The 19,166-nt window shown below is 43.6% G+C and overlaps 1 pseudogene across 1 annotated transcript in view; it reads left to right on the top strand.

The window, feature by feature from the left end:
• Window positions 1-18,965, top strand: part of LOC311127832 (AN1-type zinc finger protein 4-like) — a 28,804-nt pseudogene extending 9,839 nt beyond the window's left edge. Inside the window, exons 4-11 of the transcript XR_014615189.1 lie at window positions 6,297-6,372; window positions 7,253-7,320; window positions 7,594-7,783; window positions 11,319-11,469; window positions 11,789-13,063; window positions 14,194-14,245; window positions 17,206-17,319; window positions 18,755-18,965. The product of XR_014615189.1 is annotated as an AN1-type zinc finger protein 4-like (transcript). The remainder of the gene's footprint in view (window positions 1-6,296; window positions 6,373-7,252; window positions 7,321-7,593; window positions 7,784-11,318; window positions 11,470-11,788; window positions 13,064-14,193; window positions 14,246-17,205; window positions 17,320-18,754) is intronic.
• The last annotated feature ends 201 nt before the right edge of the window (window positions 18,966-19,166 follow it).

Genomic DNA, 19,166 nt, shown 5'->3' with positions numbered 1-19,166 from the left:
TCAGAACTAAGAACAGATATAGCCCCTGGTTCTCCTCAGACTTGACTGCCCTTGACCAGCACAAAAACATCCTGTGGCGTACTGCATTTGCATCGAACAGCCCCCGCGATACGCAACTTTTCAGGGAAGTCAGGAACCAATATACACAATCAGTTAGGAAAGCAAAGGCTAGCTTTTTCAAACAGAAATTTGCATCCTGTAGCACTAACTCCAAAAAGTTTTGGGACACTGTAAAGTACATGGAAAATAAGAGCACCTCCTCCCAACTGCCCACTGCACTGAGGCTAGGAAACACTGTCACCACCGATAAATCTACAATAATCGAGAATTTCAACAAGCATTTTGCTACGGCTGGCCATGCTTTCCACCTGGCTACCTCTACCCCGGCCACCAGCTCTGCACCCTCCGCTGCAACTTGCCCATGCCCCCCCCGCTTCTCCTTCACAGAAATTCAGACCGCTGATGTTCTGAAAGAGCTGAAAAATCTGGACCCCTACAAATCAGCTGGGCTAGACAATCTGGACCCTTTCTTTCTAAAATTAGCCGCCGAAATTGTCGCAACCCCTATTCCTAGCCTGTTCAATCTCTCTTTCGTAACGTCTGAGATCCCCAGAGATTGGAAAGCTGCCGCGGTCATCCCCCTCTTCAAAGGGGGTGACACTCTAGATCCAAACTGTTACAGACCTATATCCATCCTGCCCTGCCTTTCGAAAGTATTTGAAAGCCAAGTTAACAAACAGATCACCGACCATTTCGAATCCCACCGTACCTTCTCCGCTATGCAATCCGGTTTCCGAGCTGGTCATGGGTGCAACTCAGCCACGCTCAAGGTCCTAAACGATATTATAACCGCGGTAGATAAAAGGCAGGTCTGCGCAGCCGTCTTCATCGACCTGGCCAAGGCTTTCGACTCTGTCAACCACCGCATTCTTATTGGCAGACTAAATAGCCTTGGTCTCTCAAATGACTGCCTTGCCTGGTTCACCAACTACTTCTCAGATAGAGTTCAATGTGTCAAATCGGAGGGCCTGTTGTCTGGACCTCTGGCATTCACTATGGGGGTGCCACAGGGTTCAATTCTCGGGCCGACTCTATTCTCTGTGTATATCAATGATGTCGCTCTTGCTGCTGGTGACGCTCGGATCCACCTCTATGCGGACGACACCATTTTGTATACATCTGGCCCTTCATTGGACACTGTGTTAACAAACCTCCAAACGAGCTTCAACACCATACAACACTCCTTCCGTAGCCTCCAACTGCTCTTAAACACTAGTAAAACTAAATGCATGCTCTTCAACCGAACGCTGCTTGCACCCGCCCACCCGACTAGAATCACTACTCTCGGCGGGTCTGACCTAGAGTATGTGGACAACTACAAATACCTAGGTGTCTGGTTAGACTGTAAACTCTCCTTCCAGACTCACATTAAGCATCTCCAATCAAAAGTTAGATCTAGAATCGGCTTCCTATTTCGCAACAAAGCCTCCTTCACTCATGCTGCCAAACATGCCCTCGTAAAACTGACTATCCTACCGATCCTTGACTTCGGCGATGTCATTTACAAAATAGCCTCCAACACTCTACTCAGCAAATTGGATGTAGTCTATCACAGTGCCATCCGTCACCAAAGCCCCATATACTACCCACCATTGTGACCTGTACGCTCTTGTTGGCTGGCCCTCACTACATATTCGTCGCCAAACCCACTGGCTCCAGGTCATCTATAAATCACTGCTAGGCAAATCCCCGTCTTATCTTAGCTCACTGGTCACCATAGCAACACCCACCCGTAGTCTGTGCTCCAGCAGGTATATCTCTCTGGTCATCCCCAAAGCCAACACCTCCTTTGGCTGCCATTCCTTCCAGTTCTCTGCTGCCAATGACTGGAACAAACTGCAAAAATCTCTGAAGCTGGAGACTCTTATCTCCCTCACTAACTTTAAGCGTCAGTTGTCAGAGCAGCTTACCGATCACTGCACCTGTACACAGCCATTCTGAAATTAGCCCACCCAACTACCTCATCCCCATATTGTTATTTATTTAGCTAATTTGCACCCCAGTATCTCTATTTGAACATCATCTTTTGCACATCTATCATTCCAGTGTTATTACAAAATTGTAACTATTTTGCATTATGGCCTATTTATTGCCTTACCTCCATAACTTACTACATTCGCACACACTGTATATATATTTTCTGTTGTATTTTTGACTTTATGTTTTGTTTACCCCATATGTATCTCTGTGTTGTTTTTATCGCACTGCTTTGCTTTATCTTGGCCAGGTCGCAGTTGTAAATGAGAACTTGTTCTCAACTGGCTTATCTGGTTAAATAAAGGTTAAATAAATAAAAAATAAATAAAATGGAAGTTATAGGCCTACTGCTGCATTGGCCTATAGGCTATGAGTTCCATGCGCTCATTTCACGGTGTATCAGTGTGTCCATATGGCAGAGGCTAGTGATCTCACATTAGTTTACTTTTAACTTTTAGATTTGTATCATTTTAATTCAGATTTTTATGATTAACCAGGTGACAATGATTTTGAGAAATTAAAACATTATTGAAATGAAACTGTTCCACGGAAATGTGCATATGAAAATCATAACAGGTCCGCAGAACAGTAGAAATGGTTGGATGAATTGTAAGCTTCCCCAAACTTGAAACTCACGTGCTTTCACGTTTCCATGGTCGGATTTTGCCTACTTTGAAGGAAGTTAAGATGCCTCATAATATTAAATAAAACATTCCGGTTTCAAACAATTAAGTATGTTTAAAAATTGCATACTGCCTCCAGCGCACATTGTAAAGTGGTGGGTGACGCGTTTATAGCCTGTTGCCTGCACTTGAATGGTGAATGGGAGGCGCAATTTTTTTTTCAATATATATATATATTTTTTTTTACATGCAATTGCATTTAGAATTGTTGCACAATGAATGGGCTTATAAAAGCACTTGTTTTACTCCAACAGAAACCAGCTGAGGAGCTGCAAGAGAAATCCCGCTCAAAATAGGCTCTGTATGCTGTGCATGTGTGACAGTCATCATGTATCTTATTTATCCAAAACAACTAACAAATACACACAGGCCAATTTTAATTTTATTTAAATATGCAAATTAACCTACAGACCAGATTTTTTTTCTCCCTGTCATTTTGGCTAAAAAAAAATAACAATTGCCAGCTAACTGAAACCCTGCCGCCAGTGTTGTGATATTCACCTATTGATTTCTCTCACAGGGTTGGCTGGCATCTGTTGTTTTGACTTTGTGGCTGTGTTATAGAAATTGCTTTGTCATTTCCTGGTTGCAAAAATTCTACACTGTTAGTTCAATTTCAGTTTATGTGAGAAAACAAGCACTGGATAGTTTAGGGAATCATTGTACCATCTAAATGGCTGTGAAATATCTTTAAATAACTAAAAATATTGTTTTTACAGCAGTTGGAAGCTGGTGGACCAAAAGTAAAAGCTCATGTTACGGGGCAGTGGGATGCGGGGAAGGGGGAGATTTGTTTTGAATGCAGCCTAGTGCTGTATCAATTCACCTAGCTTCCACATAGGGGAGAAATTCTGTGTAGCACCTTTAACAATAGTGAAGCTTGGGGCAGGCAGGCCTCTCTACAATAGAGTAGCATGGCACTACTCTGGCCCCACTCACAAACACTGGCCTCTCTCCAGCACTCACTGGGCCAACGAGTGCATTCAGTGTGGGGAAAGGAGCTGGAAAGAGAGAGGTAGGCTATGTCCCAAATGACATCCTATTCCCTATTTAGTGCATTACTTTTGACCAGAGCCCTGGTCAAAAGTAGTTCACTTTATAGGGAATAGGATGTCATTTGGGATGCAGTCGGAGAGGGAGTCCTCTGTCCTCAAGTACCCTAGCATGGTTGTAGAGAGAGGGCAGAGGACCGACACATCTACCCTTCAAGTACCATACCATGGTAGTGGAAAAACAATCCTCAAGTACTCTTACCTGTTTATGCAGTCATCATGCTCTCTTGTTATACCCAGTTTGATCTGTTGATAGATTCCAATGTGTGAGCATTTTTACACTTAAGTCAAGTGCTTGTCTCAAATGGTCTTCAGAGTGGAGTTTGCATTGTGGCCTGCGTCGGTGTGTTGTAGCATGCTATGTCCTGTAGGGGGCATGAGTCATCTCCCTGGTCTGTAATAGTGGTGATTGTGTTTCTGCTGGGCAGAGTTTCACCTAGCCTGGCTGTCTGCTAGAGCGGAACATCGACTGTCTGTCTGAAACTAACCTCTCAACAAATAAGCAGAAAATGTGTTTCCCCTGCAAACAACACATCTGGGCCCGTATTCATAAAGTGTCTCAGAGTAGGAGTGCTGATCTGATGTCAGTTCTGGCTTTTAGGATATAATGAATAATATTATATAGACAGGGGGGACCTGATCCTAGATTAGCACTCCTACTGTAAGACGCTTTGTGAATTAAATTTTAGTCAATTAGCAGACGCTCTTATCCAGAGCGACTTACAGGAGTAATTAGGGTTAAGTGCCTTGTTCAAGGGCACATCGACAGATTTTTCACTTAGTCGGCTCGGGGATTGGAACCAATGATTTTATATATACACTAGATGACTGATAGGGGGCACTGTGTTGAAACCACCGCTCCTCCATCTTTACGGTAAGTATCTGTGACCAACAGATGCATATTTGTATTCCTAGTCATATGAAATCCATAGATTAGGGTCTAATTTATTTATTTCAATTGACTGATTTCCTTAAATGAACTGAAACGCAGTAAAATCTTTGAAATTGTTGCATTTATATTTTTGTTCACTGTACTTTCCTGTCCGTTTGACATGCATAGCTTCATCTTTTGTTTTTATTTACAAATAAGACACCTTTTAAATCAAATCAAATTTTATTGGTCACATACACATATTTAGCAGATGTTATTGCGGGTGTAGCGAAATGCTTGTGTTCCTAGCTCCAACAGTGCAGTAGTATCTAGAAATTCACAACAATACACAAATCTAAAAGTAAAATAATGGAATAAAGAAATATATAACTATTAGGACGAGCAATGTCGGAGTGGCATTGACTAAAATACAGTAGAATAGAATACAGTATATGCATATGAGATGAGTAAAGCAGTATGTAAACATTATTAAAGTGACTAGTGTTCCATGTCTTTATGCATCTCAGTGGACCAGCATCACATTCTGTTTCTATTTTCTGGTTCTTTATTATTTTGTTATTTTTCTTTGTTAAATTTTTTTACACATAGAAACCTTTTATGCATGGCATATCTCAGTTGACTAGCTTTTGCGGAGAAGTCCCCCCCCCGCATCAGTAGAGAACGGATCCCTATTATAAACTGCATCACCTCTGTGGGGACTTAAACTCATCAAATCTCGTTGCAAAGTTAACTTTCAGTTTATGTAAAAACTCCGACATCATGGGAGTGAGTGATCTGTACTGATGATGACTTGTTGTGCAGTGTAGGGAAATTTAGGGTTTCGCTTGGGCTCAAATCTGTGGAGAAAATAACATTTATTTTGAAAATAAGTCTGTTTTTCAATAATGTCACTGTATTATCGCTCCCCTGTAGTCCCAAATTAAGTCCATTCAATTGATTTGAAGATGTCACTAAAAAACAAACATCTGATACGATCTCAACCATTTTCGCTAGTTATGTGTAAGCTGTCTTGTGGCTGCAATTGTGGAGAAAAGCAACTGTCTCCTCCCTAAACTCTCACAGGCTGCTCTCTTGACAGCATAATTACCCTTGCTTAGCCACTGAACATCATTATGGAAAAGTAGATCATGATGCTCAGCAGACTACGAAACAAGGAATGTTGTAGGCTAGAAGTTTATGATAGCCATAACTGAGTCCATGGTGTTTTTTAACTCTTTAAAAAAAAACTATCCTCTGAGTTAAGCGCAAAGCACGTTCTGTGTATCAGGCAGTGTAGTGATCTCATCTGCTGTAAAAGAGCCGGTATAGTTAGCAGCTCTGATTGTCTGAAACTGGTATGTTGGGTGATATTGATTGACAGCACTTAATGGTCGGGACTACAGGAAAACAGATTCTTCCATTGGAGAATATTGAAAGTTAGCTCCTGTTGGCACTAAACATCTGATTTTTTTCAGGGATTTCTTTGCAGATTATTTTTATTTTTTATTTATGTTCAGATTGACGAAAGCGCCATTCTAAATTGATAAACGGGACGGATCTGGCCCGCGGGCCGCCAGTTGAATAGCCCTGGTCTAGACGATCATATTTGCCAATCAGGGCTGTGTATGTAAATGTTTTTAAATCTCTCTTCAGGTATCCCTGTTGCCCAGCAACACCTGATCTGGAACAACTTGGAGCTGGAGGATGAGTACTGTCTGCATGACTACAGGTGAGTTTATCAGGGTTGTGTTGATTTGGCACTTTTGTTTTCTGTTGCTTGCCGTAATGAACACGACCCTGTTCACAACTCCTTTATTTTATTTTTACTCTGTTCAGTTGACTGCGAACCCATTTTCATATACAGCAATGCCCTGTAAATGAACCATCAACTTTGATCTTTTAATTTATGGTTAATTGAAATGAGGGAAGTGGGTAACTTTTAGAGGACCTGGCTATTTGCTTATAAATTAATTCCCCTTGTAGTGAATAAATTATTTCGCCAAACCCTTATATCAATCAACCAAAGATGTAGAATTGGCTAAGACAGTCACATATAGAATGTGTTTGGAGAGCTAGCCTATCCCAGTAATGAGTCGTCAGTTTTATTAGATACAGACCCACTCCACAGATTGCAGAGGGTGGTTGCGTCATGAATGTTTGTCACTTAATGATCAGTCCCCGGTGAGATTTAGTTAGGTCTGAGTAGCAACAAAACATCCTTTTGAAGTCTTAGAAATGGAGGGAGCGAGGAGGTGGATTTGCATAGAACTGACGTTCTGTTAGAATTCCGGCGGAATTCCCAAATTAATCTGGAGCACAGACTGACGGAGGAACGATGAACGATGTTTGTTCCGCAATAATTATCGTTTGCCTGGTCTGTGTTTCCAGGGTCATGTTCATTAGGCACCGGAAGAAAACGGACAAACAGGGAGTGACCTAAGTTTTCCGCTGCGTACTGTAATGAACATGACCCATGCCTGAACGATCCAGCTAGCTGTAGGGCAAAGCAATACGATGATAGCTTAACCGAGCCAAAGGACTTAGGACAGCTTCTACCAACCATAATTGCTGACATTTATCTTGTTTTCTGTTTGTCTGTGTGTCTGCAGCATTGCTGAGGGCTGTACACTGAAGCTGGTCCTGGCCATGAGAGGAGGACCCATCAACACCAGGAGAGGTAGGTTGGGATTTCTCAGCCTTCACTGCTGTAAACCCATAAGTATTCACACAGAGTAAATGCTCCTATTTGTGGGTGTTTTAGTCCTGTAGCCTCTGTAGCAACATGTTGAGTTGATGAACACTGTCCAAGCAGTCTCACCCTCAGGTCCATTAAGGACTCAGTGATTGGTTGATTCTCTCTCTTGTACAGTGTACATGATTGATTGTACAGTGTACATGGTTGTTGATTGTTTGTTTGATTGATTGACTGACCTGTTTCTCTCTCCCTCAGTGTCTGTGGAGGACCCAGTGAAGGAGATGGCAGAGCTGATGGAGGGAGGCAGGCAGGAGGGCTGGGAGAAGAGTCTGCCTAGCAACAAGCAGGTCACCTTCCTGGTGTACCGAGAGGGAGACCAGCTCAACTTCTTCCGGGTCGTCGACCGAGGGGACGGAACTCTGACCCCTGTCTCAGAATCATTCAGGTGAATACAGTCCACTCCAGATAAGTGCTCTTCGCAGTGCAATAAAAATTTTCCAGTCCCAATTCAACTACATTGTTTTTAAAGCACGTTCCACTCTCAAACATTGTACATATCTTAGATCAGTGTGCTTTATTTGAGGAAGTGTAGGCTGCAAAATGACATACTTTCAAGCAGCACTGTATATATAGTGTATGTTAACCCTACAGGGCTGGTCATTATTTTGCTATAAAATATTAAAATAAACATATAAAATCCTTATCTAAACCCCAATTAGTAATAAAGACATTCCAAGTAAATGACAGAAACAAAAAAATATTATATATTTTCATTGTTTATTTAACAAAAGTGGTGTATTTAACAAACTCAGATTTGATGTGTGCAAAAATGTGAACCCCTTCAGTCAATAGCTTGTGGCACCTCCATTAGCAGCGATAACTTGGACAAAATGTCTCCAATGGCCAGTAATCTGTCTCTGACATCTGTTTTGAGGGATTTTTGCCCACTCCCCCTTACAGAACTCAGCCAATTGAGTGAGGTTTGAGGGGTATCTGGCATGAACGGCCTGCTTCAGGTCCTGCCACAGCATCGCGACTGGATTTAGGTCAGGACTTTGACTTGGCCAATTCAAAACACAAATCTTCTTTCTCCTGAGCCATTCTTTGGGAGATTTGCTTGAATGCTTTGGGTCGTTGTCTTGTTGGAAGACCCATTTTCGGCCCAGCTTTAGCTCCTTGATTGATGGCCTGACGTTCTGTTCAAGAATCTCCTGGTATACCTCAGAATTCATGGTTCCCTTAATGATGTGGAGTCGTCCAGGTCCAGAGGAGGAAAAGCAGCCCCAGATCTTGACATTCCCACCACCATGCTTGACTGTTGGGATAAGGTTATTTTGGTGGTAGGCAGTGTTGGGTTTTCGCCAAACATAGCGGTGTTGATTGTGACCAAAAAGGTCAATTTTGGACTCATCGGTCCATGGAATGGACTTCCAGAAACCTTCAGGTTTGTCCAGGTGGTCTCTGGCAAAGTTAAGACAGGCAGTTTGGTTCTTTTTTGACAGCAGAGGCTTCTTCCTAGCAACCCTACCATGAATGGCATTTCAATTCAGTGTTCTTATTGTTGAAGCATGCACAGTTACCTGAGATGCAGCAAGGGAGGTCTGCAAATCTCTGGATGATAAGTTTGGGTTGGCTTTTACCTGATTTATTATTGTTCTTATGACTCTTGGGGATATTTTGGAAGGGTGTCCACTTCTAGGCCAAGTTGCTGTCATGTTAAATGCTCTCCATTTGTAAATGTTTTGCCTCACAGTGGACTGATGGAGCTCAAATCTTTTTGAGATGATTTTATAGCCTTCCCCAGACTAATGTGCTCTCACTACCCTCATCCTGATGTCCTCTGAGATCTCCTTTCCTCTCGGCATCGTATGCATTGCATTCACCTGGATGGGTAACACCGAACTGACCAGATTTCTTATCTCTATTTATCAGAGTCCTGCCCAAACTCTTTCCTAACGATCTCTCCTTTCATTCGTTCATTTGGTAGCTAATTAATTACCCACCGGATTCTACTTACCTACTTGATTTAACCAATGCAACTTGGGGTTCACTTATTTTTGCACCTGCACTAATTCCTTTTAAATTTTTATTTTTCTACTACACGCATGATTTCCTCTACACCAACATATGGTATTGGTAAATATAAACCTGTTATGTCAGATCATAAAGACTGGTTCTGATTAAATCTGTAATTGCACAAGTGGTTCACATACTTTAAAGCAGCACTGTATACAAAAGTATGTGGCACCCCTTCAAATTAGTGTATTATGCTATTTCAGCCACACCCATTGCTGACGGTTGTATAAAATCGAGCACACAGCCATGCAATCTCCATAGACAAACATTGGCAGTAGAATGGCCCCTCCTGAAGAGCTCATTGACATTCAACGTGGCACCGTCATAGGATGCCACCTTTCCAACAAGTCAGTTTGTCAAATTTCTGCCCTGCTAGAACTGCCCCGCTCAACTGTAAGTGCTGTTATTGTGAAGTGAAAACGTCTAGGAGCAACAACGGCTCAACCGCGAAGTGGTAGGCCTCACAAGCTCACAGAACGGGACCGTAGAGTGCTGAAGCGGGTAGCACGTAAAAATTATCTGTCCTCGGTTTCAACACTCACTACCGAGTTCCAAACTGCCTCTGGAAGAAACATTAGCACAATAACTCTTCGTCAGGAGCTTCATGAAATGGGTTTCCATGGCCGAGCAGCAGCACACAAGCCTAAGATCACCATGCGCAATGCCAAGTATCGGCTGAAGTGGTGTAAAGCTCTGGAGCAGTGGAAACGCGTACTCTGGATTGATGAAATGCTTCACCATCTGGCAGTCCGATGGACGAATCTGGGTTTGGCAGATGCCAGGAGAACGCTACCTGCCTGAATGCATAGTGGCAACTGTAAAGTTTGGTGGAGGAGGATTAATGGTCTAGGGCTGTTTTTCATGGTTCGGGCTAGGCCCCTTAGTTCCAATGAAGGGAAATCTTAATGCTACAGCATAAGATTACATTATAGACGATTCTGTGCTTCCAACTTTGTGGCAACAGTTTGGGGAAGGCCCTTTCCTGTTTCTTTATGATAATGCCCCCGTCCACAAAGTGAGGTCCATACAGAAATGGTTTGTTGAGATCGGTGTGGAAGAACTTGACTGGCCTGCACAGATCCCTGACCTCAACCCCATCGAACACCTTTGGGATGAATTGGAACGCCGACTGCGAGCCAGGCCTAATCTGCCCAATATCTGTGCCCGACCTCACTAATGCTCTTGTGGCTGAATGGAATCAAGTCCCCGCAGCAATGTTCCAACATCCAGTGGAAGGCCTTCCCAGAAGAGTCTGTTATAACAGCAAAGGGGGGACCATCTCCATATTATGCCCATGATTTTGGAATGAGATGTTCGATGAGCAGGTGTCCACATACCTTTGGTCATGTAGTGGTTCCCATTCACAGAGACCGTGTAAAAATAGACCAGGTTTATATTCTTCCTCAATAGATCTCTGGTCAAGGTCCCCTATAGCTCAGTTGGTAGAGCATGGCGCTTGCAACGCCAGGGTTGTGGGTTCGTTTCCCACGGGGGGCCAGTATGAAAATGTATGCACTCACTTACTGTAAGTCGTTCTGGATAAGAGCGTCTGCTAAATGACTAAAATGTAAGGTCAGGATGGTTGAACGTGTGTCATCATTAAGGAATACCTGGAATAGTATAAAGTAATCCTACCCCCCCCCCCCTCCCCCACCCCCCCATTAAAAAAAATAGTGGTTATCCCACTGGCTATCATAAGTTGAATGCACCAATTTGTAAGTCGCTCTGGATAAGAGCGTCTGCTAAATGATGTAAAAATTCGGAACTGAAGTAGTTTAGAACAGAACAGTTTAGAACAGGATATCTGTTACACTGATTCTGACTGTCGAGCTGTTGATGTCTCCCTCGTAAAAGGCCTGTCCATGTGTGATCTTTGTTAACATGTCTGTGTGTGTGTGTTCCAGTGGTGGCTCGGTGTACAACATGTTCACGGAGGAGGAGGACAACGACGGTGAGGGCTTGGCTTTGGGCCAGCCGACCCTAGAGAACTCTATCACCATGAACAAGATGAAGCTGCTCAAAGCCAAGATGGATGACATGAACATCAGCAAGAAGGTAGACAGGTTTTACTTCCTAATTCATTCCATAGGATGTCATTAATTTCAACCCATTAACACGGTTAGGAAGGAAGAGAAAATACATCTTTATTGCCCAAAGCAATTTATTGGCAAAGTGCTTTACAGCATCCTAAACCTAAAACTTCAAAATGCAAGCCCACTTGTGACAGCCTCAATGTGTGACAGTGATTGACCAATAAACTTGCATCTTAAATAACTACTCATTATCTAATCAAAGTGAGCGATTCTCTGCCTCGCCTTGCTCAAATTGAAGCCCTTAAACACACTGTATGACTCTCTCTGTCTCCACCCCCCAGCCTAAGAAGTCTGCCAAGTTGAAACCTCTGCCCCCCGTCGGCCCCCGGCCCTGCGGCAGCTCTCTGGACCCCACCGGACCCCGACACCACCGCCTCTTCCGCGTCCTGCCCGAGATCAACCAATCCCATCATTCCGCCTCACACTTACCTCCAATCAGGGACCAGGGATCCACAACTCCCTCCCCTCCCAATGCTGCTGCCTCCACCTCCACCCACCTGTCAATCAGCGGCCGAGCTCCGCCCTATTTCTCTTCCTCGTCCTGTTACATGCTCCAGGAGGAGGAGCCATGGAAGTCCATCCCCAAGACAATCCGAACCCCTCCCAAAGTGTCCCGGTTGGAGATCGGCAGCGCCAGGCTCATGAGGGACTGTGTGTACCCGCAGCTCCCCGTGCTCTCCAGCAGGGGGCAGGTTGATGGGGCCATGGAGCTGCCTGACCCCAGAAGAGAGGCACTGGGCCTGGGGTTGCTGGAGGAGGCGGCGGGCCTGCTGGAGCCCACACCGCCTGGAGCTTTGTACGGAGGAGACCTGCTCTCAGATCCCCTCAGCCTGGACATCTCTTCCCAGCCAGAGATGGATCTGGGAGGGTTGGATGGTCTAGGAGCCCTGGGGGTTGGAGCAGAGCTCCAACTCCCTTCCACCCCCTCTCTGCTCTCCCAAGCTGTGGGGATGAACTCTTTAAACAACTGGGCAATGGGTGGTTCTGATAGGCTAGCCTGGAAAGGTGTGAGGACACCGTTACTAGGCAACACACTTCATCATATACCCAACTCTCCTTCCTCATCATCCTCCCCCTCTAGTAGACCAAGACTACCACAACCCTTTGAGTTCACCGGCTCAGCAACGTCACCCATACGACCCAATCTCCATTCCTCCTCCCACCCCAGCACTCTTCTCTCCCATCCTCCTCCTGCTAGCCCCTCCTCTCCCCCTCACGGCTCTCATTTGCGAGGCATCAATGTGGACTCCCCAGGCAAGTGGCCGGAGATGATCAGTAAAAGCGAGGCGCGGGGAATCACCAAGCTGGCCAACCAGGCCTGTAAGGAGCCTCTCGGGTCCCTCAGCAACACAGAGCTCCTGGCCTCCCTGTCCTCCTCCAGGTCCCCAGGCAGCAGCAGCAGGGGAGTCCTAGGATCGAGCCTGGGACTTGGGTTGGGGCCTCCCGCTGTTGGGGCCTCCGGGCTTGGCAGGCTTGTCTCCATGGCTACCTCCCTTCCAGCCAACATCCAGCTACTCCAGGAGGACCTGATGCTGAGAGCAGCCACCTCCAACAAGGTAAGTAGTGAGGACAGACTATTGAGATACAACCCAGCTAAGATGAAAAATGGGTACTATCCACAAATAAGGACTCAATGATCAACTGCCAAATAGGAATAAGCAACTCAAAGAAGCACAGTGATAGTGAATTTGTGTTGTATTGTGAGGTACTGTACTGTTGTACACTGTATAGTTTTTGCGTAGCCTGAAATCCATAACCTGTTTTGCTAACATTCCACTCCTTGTACTCTGTGTCATTGCCAAACAATGTTTAGCATAACAAGGAGTTTTAATGAGTGTAACGATCGCTAAACAGACTGGTACCCAGGCTATTTTGTGCAGTGTTGATAGAGCCCCAAAGTGGAGGTGTCATAAAACCTAGCGGTCAAACTGGGAAATGGTTCCAATTGTTTTTCCACCATTCATTTTTCCCATAGTGGATTTTAGAAACACTTAAAATAAGGGCTGTGTTTTGTGTAGGCTTATCCTGGTGTGATGTTTTGATAACCATGTAAATCTCTCTTGGACATGATGACTTTTATCAATATATTCGGCTCTATTTACTCTGATTCGAAAATGCTAATTAGTGTCAAAGTAGACAACATGCAAAACTACAAATCCCTGCAAGCTCCTGCACGTCATCTCTAGCTGACATCTTTGCTAACAGGTTTTGTTTAAATTTAAAACTTGCACGAGACCATTCACAGAATTGTCCATTTAAAGAGATGTAGCCTATTTATTCTTTACTCCATTTAGCTAACATTAGATAGTTAATCCAGAGATTCTTACCTTTGCCTCGATTCGGCAGTCTCGTCCAGATCATCATGGCGTTTTGTAGTTCTTTATGATAGCCACATTAGCAGCTAATTAGCATTTCATTTTGGGGGGGTAAATACAGGCAAATCTATTTATTTAAAAGTCACCTTGTCCTAGAGAGATTTACACGGTTATCAAAACAGAACGCCAGGATAAGTCTACACGAAACACAGCCCTTATTTTAAGTGTTTCTAAAATCCCCTATGGGAAAAATGAATGGTGGAAAAACAATTGGAACCATTTCCCCGTTTGACTGCTAGGTTTTATGGGTATTATGACTCATACTGTGGTACTCTATTGACCTTGTCTGAAACCTCCTCTCATCGTTTCAGTCGTCCAACAGCCTGGGATCAGCTGGAGGCTCCAGTTCAATAAGTAGACTAGGTGAGTGGGACAACCCTAAAAACCCATGGACCTGGGTCTGGTCGAAAGTAGTCTATGTACTGCACTAGGGAATAGCATGCCATTTCAAAAGCAGACCCAGTCTTAATAGAAGTTTTATTTGTACTTTAATCCTATTAAGAAGATAAGAATATAATAAGGAGACATTCTCAGATCCTCATCTCATTGAATCTAAGAGGAAATGTGATGGAAAATATATTTTTTACATTTCATAACGGAAAATTCAAAATATAATCAGAATCACCCTGGGGTGATGGTTCTATTTATATCCTGTTTATTAAAAACCCAAATCTTTGTTGAAAGCAAGATGATTATCCTAGTAGCCTAGCACAGGGCCTGTTGTATGCAGCATAATGCTGCCCTGCAGATTGTTGCCTTTGTGTCTCTGACCTGGTGAAGCAGGGTGGGCGGCTCAAACACACACTGCCGTGGAGCGAGGACACACACACACACACACTGTCAGAAAGAGACGGAACAGCTCTCTGACCAACCCAGGGGTAGTGGCAGACTGAGACCACACGCACACATGAACGCATGTACACAGTAACAAAACAGCTCACTGACCTAGGGTTAGTGCCAGTAAGGCCACACACACACCACACACACAGCAAGTACACACACACACACACACACACACACACACACAGGGGAGTATTATGTGAAAGCAACCAATGCATGTTGTATGAGCATTGCAGCGTGGCATGGAAATGGCATTCAATATTAATACGATACAGCTGCAGAATGAGCACAAGCAACAGGAGAGAGGAGACACATTCACGTTCACACACACACACACACACACACACACAAGTTTGTGCATAGACACAATAACCCATATACACCACGCAATGAGCCAAGGACAGCAGTACGTTTGAGATCGGCTACATTGCAGTCGGACTTCACTGATCACTAATCTACAAATTACCTTGCATCCCAAATAACTACTCATTATGTAATCAAGATTAGTGATTATGTGTCTCGTCTTGCTCAAACTGATTCCCTTCAAACAGCTCATCTTAGTGTGGATGGCCTTTGAGTATGTTCTGTAGTAGTATATGAGCAGGTTAGTGAGGAGGACACAACTCAACATCCAATCTCATGGCCCATTGGGTGGGAGATTCTCCTGTCTGTTGTGTCACACTAACCTCCTTTTATATCAGTCCTGTTACGCCTGGCCTTCATCCCTATTATCTTCACGTCTGTCAGTCAGTGTCTCTGTCTCTCTCTCTCTCTCTCTCTCTCTCTCTCTCTCTCTCTCTCTCTCTCTCTGTCTCTGTCTCTGTCTCTGTCTCTGTCTCTGTCTCTGTCTCTGTCTCTCTCTCTCTCTCTCTCTCTCTCTCTCTCTCTCTCTCTCTCTCTCTCTCTCTCTCTCTCTCTCTCTCTCTGTCTCTGTCTCTGTCTCTGTCTCTGTCTCTGTCTCTGTCTCTGTCTCTCTCTCTCTCTCACATTTCAATTTAAGGGCTTTATTGGCATGGTAAACGCATGTTTACATTGCCAAAGCAAGTGAAATGGATAATAAACAAAAGTGAAATAAAAATTTACAGTAAACATTACACTCACAAAAGTTCAAAAATAATAAAGGCATTTCAAATGTCATATGTCTATATACAGTGTTATAATGATGTGCAAATATTTAAAGTACAAAAGGGAAAATAAATAAACATAAATATAGGTTGTATTTACAAGGCTGTTTGTTCTTCACTGGTTGCCCTTTTCTTGTGGCAACAGGTCACAAATCTTGCTGCTGTGATGGCACACTGTGGTATTTCACCCAATAGATATGGGAGTTTATCCAAATTGGATTTGTTTTCTAATTCTTTGTGGGTCTGTGTAATCTGAGGGAAGTATGTGTCTCTAATATGGCAGGAAGTTAGGAAGTGCTGCTCAGTTTCCACCTCATTTTGTGGGCAGTGTGCACATAGCCTGTCTTCTCTTGAGAGTCAGGTCTGCCTACAGTGGCTTTTCTCAATAGCAAGGCTATGCTCACTGAGTCTGTACATAGTCAAAGATGTCCTTAATTTTGGGTCAGTCACAGTGGTCAGGTATTCTGCCACTGTGTACTCTCTGTTTAGGGCCAAATAGCATTCTAGTTTGCTCTATTTTTTTGTAAATTCTTTCCAATGTGTCAAGTAATTATCTTTCTGTTTTCTCATTATTTGATTGGGTCTAATTGTGTTGCTGTCCTGGGGCTCTGTGGGGTCTGTCTGTCTGTCTCTCTGTCTGTATCTCTATCTCGGTCTGTCTGTCTGTCTGTGTCTGTCTCTGTCTGTCTGTTTTGTTCTCTCTTTCTCACTTTCTGTTTCTCTCTTTCTCTCTCTTTTTCTCTTTCTCTTTCAGTTTCTCTCTTTTTCTGTTTCTCTCTTTGTTTCTCTCTCTCTGTCTGCTGTTTCTTTCTTGCTCTCTCTTCCCCCCTCCCCCCTTCTCTCTCTTTGTCCTGTTACCCTTGTCCATTAACCATATCTCCATGCATCCACGGGTGTGAGAACAGTTAAAGCAATGTGGAGTGTTTTATGTAATATGTGCTTGGAAAAAAACAGTTTAACAATGTATATAATTAAATATTCCCACACTGGAACTAGGGATATCCTTCAGTTATTATTTTCATATATTTTTTTCTAAACAAGTTTTAGTATTCAAGTTACTAATAGTAGGAAAATAACAATTTCCATGCACTGTGAGGAGTCTAAGATATGTGATCACAATTCCCTCACTAGACCCAATCAATATTTTTTCCTTTACATGTTGCCTTAGTAATAGTTAGGAAACTAAACATCATTTCATGTTGATACACCAGGCCTGACTGACTGACTGCTCCTGGTGTGTTTTATACAGTGTTCTTGGCTTACTATATTATTTTGATTACTCAAAGTAAGGAGGAGACCAGAACTATGCTTTTTTCCTCAAAGTAGAACACAACTATCCTGTATTCCGGTCTCCTCCAGGCACCCCGACATATCATCTGCCTCCAGTCAAGGTCCCGCTGGGTAGGAAGAAGAGCTCTAAACACTGCTTCTCTGTGGCAAGAAGACTGGTCTCGCCACCAGCTATGAGTGCAGGTACATCTCTCAATCCCTCTATCATTCTCTCCCTCCCTCCATCACTCTCTCTCACTCCATCCTCCCTTCCTATTTGTCAAGAAGCCTGCCCTCGCCACCAGCTAAGAATTCAAGGTAGGAAAAAAAACACTAGTCTGTCAGCTCTCTCCCTCTCCTCACCCTCTCTCTTTCTCCCTCCCCCTACCAGCCTTACTCACTCCCTCATTACTCATTCTAATTCAGTTTTGTCTGTTTTATGTATGTGTCTTTACTACTACTAGGTATGCCTAGAGTATGCCAGGAGTTTTTCCTGTCCAGTAGTGTTCATGTCATCAACATCATGATATCGCATGCTCCCTCACCACCACAACCCCAGTATCAAATATCACAAGCTCCCCTGTCCTTGTTTAAGGGACACAGTGTGTGCTGGTGATGCAACAGAGTGTACTGGAACTGTGTCATCTCTCATCATAACACTATAACGGTCTGATGTTGGAGTCACGCTGGGTTCAAAAGATTGAAATTGTGATTGTTTAGATTACTCAGCACTAACAAGTGTTCCATTGGTGTGTGCATCTCAGTAGTCCGTCTTTAGCAGGTTTCTTGTTGGACATAAAAGACTGTAAAAGCACCAGGAAATCAGCTCCAAGTGATTGTAATTTGGGAAATCTGTTCCCAAGTATTCCTGCGCATAATAGAGATATATGTGATCGTATACAAATGTAAGCAAGGTTTGAAATTATGTTTTAGTAAAATCGTATACATTTTTGGGCTTCTTGCGATCAATTTGCATTCTACAAATTATTGTTAATTAGGTTCCGGCCCCCTGACCATCCACTCAAGAAAAAATCGTCCCGCGGCTAAATCTGGTTGATGATCCCTGGGGTATAGTCTCTCCCTTATCTGAAAACGGGTATGAGTCACAGTTAAAGCAATGTGGAGTGTGCGTTATGCTTAGTCCAGTTTTTCTACACAAGTGGATTGTTATCTCTATTTCAGTTCCTCTGGGATAGAGAAGGGTTAGAGCTATTTAAAAAAAAGTTTGAGATAAGTGTCCACAATAATCTCTAGATAATAAGGTGTTTCAGTACTGGGCTTGTAATTGACTGAATGTGTCACCTGAGATGTAATCCATTTAGTAATTGATTGAAAATGCAGACAACACATCAAGGTGTTGATGAAGATGTTTATAAGGACCCTTTACCAGCCAGATTCCATATGGCCCTAAAATACATGGGTTTCTAATCATATTGTGTGGCTCAGTTGGTAAGAGCAAGGCTATGGTTGTGGGTTCAATTCCTGCAGGGACCTCCTAAACACACTTTACATTTTTGGGGGTATGCTCTCATTGTACTGTAACTAAATGCGCTCATTGTACTGTAAGTCACTTTGGTTAAACTCATATTGTCTGAGTGGCATATATAAATAGGGCTGTTATGTTCCTTTGTTTTCTCAGGTGTGGTAACAACTTCTGCGCCACACACCGCTACGCAGAGACCCACGACTGCACGTACAACTACAAGAGCGCCGGACGCCGCTTCCTCCAGGAAACTAACCCCATCGTCAACGCTCCCAAGCTGCCCAAGATCTGAGCCCCTCACCCTGTCCCCCCCTCTATCCCTGCACTCCTCCTTTCTCTTTTGGGAATGGAGGGATGAAGAGAAAGAAAGAACCGATTCACCTGAATGATTAAAAACAAAAAGAAGGAAGGAACTTGATCACCGCTGTGCTTTTTAATCACCAAGTTTGACCTAATTACGTCAATGCCAAGTGTGAACAAAACGGAGAACAGAAAATATTAGCACACAAACTATTAGCTAGCTATCGCCTCCACTCTGGACAATGTGAACAAACTGTTGATCCACTTT

Source organism: Coregonus lavaretus (assembly GCF_964263955.1).
Source record: "Coregonus lavaretus genome assembly, chromosome: 1".
In the NCBI taxonomy this organism is placed as follows: domain Eukaryota; kingdom Metazoa; phylum Chordata; class Actinopteri; order Salmoniformes; family Salmonidae; genus Coregonus; species Coregonus lavaretus.
Note: the sequence above shows the minus strand (reverse complement) of the source record. Positions and strands in the feature narration are given on the sequence as shown.